General features: G+C 58.7%; 1 long non-coding RNA gene across 1 annotated transcript; it reads left to right on the top strand.

The window, feature by feature from the left end:
* Positions 1-805: 805 nt before the first annotated feature.
* Positions 806-1730, top strand: LOC115602818. Its single transcript, XR_003989715.1, has 2 exons — positions 806-876; positions 1455-1730. It is a non-coding gene; the product is annotated as an uncharacterized LOC115602818 (long non-coding RNA).
* The last annotated feature ends 2462 nt before the right edge of the window (positions 1731-4192 follow it).

Below are 4192 nucleotides of genomic sequence, written 5' to 3'. Positions count from 1 at the left end.
CGAAGTGAGAATTGGGGGAGGAGGCGGCAAGGGAAAGGCACCCACCGCTTCTTTTCCAAAGGCGATGTTGGGGTTTTTTTAGGTCATTTCACTTCGATTCGTCATTTTAAATATAAAAGCAAGCTGGCTGGGTGATTTCCACAGCCCCTCGCCTGGCTGGATCGATGCGGTAACGCCGCGCAAAGATTACTTGAATCAAGATGGTAAAACGCTCTTGGTTCTTCCCCTGGTGCCGAGCGTTCAATAAAAACTCCGGTTAACTGTCCGAGCTGGGTTAAAATATGAGTATTGAGAATGTGGACATTGGGAGCTTAATCGTTGCTACTTTCATATTAGATTACGGAAGGAATATGGAAAGCTGTTTGGTAAGGTTTTGATAAGAAATACAATTTCCTTCTCTATCTTAAGTGCAATGTGCAACACGTAGTAACTTTTCCCTATAAGGCACCTATTGCTCGGTGCAGGAAACAATCGGTAACCCTGCGGAAAATGAAGTATAGCTCGTCAAAACTTGGGGAAAGAACCAACTTTGTAGTCCGTTTAAATTATCTTTTCCCTTCACAGACCAGCCGGTAAACCAGCCCCGAGGCAGACACACTGCTCTGCCCGCAAACCTGGGGGAAAAAACACCCAAAAACTAAAAAAGAAAAAGAAAACTCCAACAAACCCCAACCACCCCAGAAGGCGGAGGTATTCCTGCCGGCAGAAGTGAAACCGTCTCGATCCAGGCGGGTTTATTTGTAAACCCGGGAAGCGGCGGGGGAAGGGAAGGGAGGGGAAGGGGGGCGCCCGCGGGAGCGCGGCCGGAGCCGCCGGGGCCGAGGCTGCCGCTGCTGACTCGGAGGAGCGATGTAGGTCAGAACGAGTTCCCTGAAGGTACCCAAGTTCGAACAATTCAGCTTTTCTTTCAAGGCTCCCAACGTGCTGTTGCAACGTTCCTGAGCGCCGGGGCTCCTGCCGAGGTTCAGCCCCCGGCTCTGAGCGTCTCACCTCCCGCCCCTGCCCTCCCTAGCCACTGCCAGCACACCCCTACGTTCATTTATTTTGTTAATTTTTTATCTCACAGCAGTGGGTTTGTTGTTTTGGGGTTTTTTCTAAAGAAAGCTTGTGCCAGAGCGTCACACTCCCATTTTCTTCTAGATTTAGAGAAGCAGCAAGCGAATCGCCTCCCTGCTCCCCATTCAGCGCGGCTCTTTCCAGGAAGGCTTATTCACGGCTCGTAGTTTGGATCTATTCTTTATTACCACTAGTTACTACTTTCCACCACCAGTCAGTTTCTACACCATCACTTAAAGGGCTATTAACAGAGTTCCCTTTGGCCACGGGTTTTGTGCGCAAAAGACGATCCGTCTTTTGAGCGACACCGAGCACTGTCCGTCTTCCAACTGGGCGATTTTCGTTATTTTCTTTTTTGTTCCTCCTCTATTTTATTATTTTTTATTTTTTCCCCATAGCAGAGCGGGAGAAGAGGAGCCGCAGTCCCCACGGAGGATGAGCAAGCGCCGTGTCCTGTCGCAAGAGCAGCGAAGCGGGACGGAGACCTCGCCGCGAAGCGCGGAGCTGCGGAGAAGAGGCAAGCCCGGGATGAGGGGACGCTCCAGGACAGGCAGGGCATTCAGGGACTGGATTTTAACCCCTCGGAGGTGTCTCCAGCCGTCACCTCCGCTCCCCAGCGCTGCAGCAGGCAGGGGCCGTGAGCGGGCTGGGGACATTTCCGAGGGACTCCCACTCTTCCCCAGAAAAGCATCACCGGGAAGGCAGCCGCTGTCACGAAGCATAACTAAGAGGGGAAATCATCCGCCCATAGAATTCACAAAAGCGAGGAGTGGGGGAAAAAGATAACCCAAAACTCGTCCCGACCGAGGGCTGTATTTCTGCCGGGCGCACGCATGCCCCGTGTGTCCTTCGCGGGTGTTTTGGGGTGATCGCACACCCGGTGTCACGGTCGCGCAGGCTCCCTGCCTTCCCCTTCCCTCCCGCTGCTCCCCAGACCCGGCCGTCGTGCCAGCGGCCGAGGACTTCCCCGTCTAAACATAGACGGTTTCGCCGTCGGAGCAGGAGCCCCGCGGATGTTTCTCCAAGCAGCAGCACCAGCGGCTCCGCGGAGCCCCGAGGCCGGAGCCGGGAGCGCTCGGGCAGGCTCGGGCAAGCCCGGCCCCGGCCTCCGCCCGCCCGCCCGCCCGGGGCACGGCGGCTCTTCCTCCCGGGGCGGGAGGGGCCAGCCTTCGCTCTCAAAACAAAACCCTAAAAACCCCCACAAGACCCGAGTTGAAAGCAAAAAAAACCCGAAGACTTTGTGTGTGTGCTGGGTTGTTTTTTTGAGGCTCGCTGCCCTGCCCGGCCCCGCCGGCGGAAAGCTCCCCCGCCCCGCGGCACCCGAGGGCGGCGGCCGGGGTGCCCGGAGGCGCTCAGGACGGGGAGAGGGAACCGGGCGTGGAGGGGGGGGAAGGTAGTCTAGGCTCAGAACCCGTTTGGGAACCCGTTCCCCAGCCTCGGCGGCGGTGGAAGGCCCTCCTCTGGTGTTTGCAGTTTTCTTTGTTTACATTCAGTTTAGAAACATTGGCCTTCGGCCAAAAAAAGCGCCGGTTACACACACACACCACTCCCCTTAACCCCCCCATTCCTTCCCCAGTTCAAACTTTCACGACCCGCTGGTTGTTAAAATGTTTTTCCCGGATTAACCCTTCGCCCACTTCGGAAAGAAAATGGGGTTGTACGGGTGCGTGCACCTGCACTCGGAGCTCCCAACCGAGGGGCTCGCAACAGGTTCTACCGGGGGATGGAAGTGGAGGTTACCGGCGAGGAGAGACGCGCAGAACCGAGCGGCGCGGCTCCGCCGCTCGGTTCAGCGCGTCTCTCCTCGCTGCCCGCGGGGCGGTGCTGTGCGGCAGCGGCAACCGGGCGGGGAAGCAGCGCGGTTCTCCCCGCCGCCGCTCCGCCCGGTTCCTCCCGCGGTGCTCGGGGCGGCGGGTGGGGAGAGCGCCGAGGCCGCTTGTATGCTGTCTGTCCGTCTGTCTGTCCGTCCTCCCCTCCTTTCCCCCCCCGGCCCGCCTCTCCACCCCGATATCTTCCACCACCACCACCCCCCCTCGGCGAGGAGTAAGTGCCACCGCTCCGCCTTCTCCTTTTCGCAATGTTGACGCAATCTATAAATAGTGGAACAAAAGGACCAACTTCCTCGCAGCTTTGCTGAAACTGCACAAAAAAGGCAACCGGGGGGTGAGGGGGGGGGGACGGGACACACACGGTTATTTTTTGATTTTATTTTTCTCCGGTTAAAAGGCGAATCCTCCCTCCTCCCCCCCTCAACACACACGCTACTGGAAGATTATTTATATTTTTTTTCCTCGCTGTCTCCTATGCTGGCAACGTCCTGCGAGTGGCTATTTTGCTTTTGCACCGATAGAACGGCTTCCTCCCCTCCTCTTCTGACAGTAAGTGCCCTTTAACTACTGCTTTTTCTACGGGGGGGGGACGGGAACGGGAACGGGGGGCTGCCTGCTCGCCTACCTGCCTGCAGCCCCAGAGAGCGGGCAGGAGGAATCAGGCGCTTCGGGGACGGGCGGGGGGCTGTTAGAGGCGGTTAGCGCAGGGGTTGCGCGCACGGGGGACGGCGCGGGGGGACCCGCGGATTTGGACGGGGTGTGGGGGGAAGCACGACCCGGTGAAATAAGGTGATCGGGAGCGGGGACGCTTGCCGCTGCCCGCCGAACAAAAGCTGACGCTGCTATTAAACGGGCTTTTGTTAGGGGGAAGTGTGTGTGTGTGCGGGTGTGTGTGCGCGGGGGGGTGGGGGGAAGAACAACACCCCGCCCGCAGCAAGTTGCCGTGCGGCGGAGGGCACCTTAGACTTGTTTACCGCTCGGCGCCGCGCTCACCGGCGTGTTTACCCTGCACACACGCCTCGGGGCTCCCCCCTCTCAAACCCCTTCCCCCCACAAGGAAGAAGGGTGGGGGGGAGGTGAGCGGAGCTGGGTTTAAAGGGGGGGGGGCGCGCTGAGGAGATGCTGATACGATCACGCGTAAAACAACACACCCCCCCTTCCCCTTTGCCAGTCGGATCGGTGCAAGCGCAGGCAGTTACTGGCCGGAGGGAGAATTACATCATCCCCTGCTCCAGTGATGCTACCTTTAGTGCCGCTACCATGCGCGCAGGGAAACAAGGGGGGCGCGCCTCAACCCCCCCCCTCCC

The sequence above is a fragment of the Strigops habroptila genome, chromosome 2 (genome assembly GCF_004027225.2).
Source record: "Strigops habroptila isolate Jane chromosome 2, bStrHab1.2.pri, whole genome shotgun sequence".
NCBI classification, from domain to species: Eukaryota; Metazoa; Chordata; class Aves; order Psittaciformes; family Psittacidae; genus Strigops; species Strigops habroptila.
The sequence above is the reverse complement of the archived record's forward strand: the minus strand, read 5'-3'. Positions and strand labels throughout refer to the sequence as shown.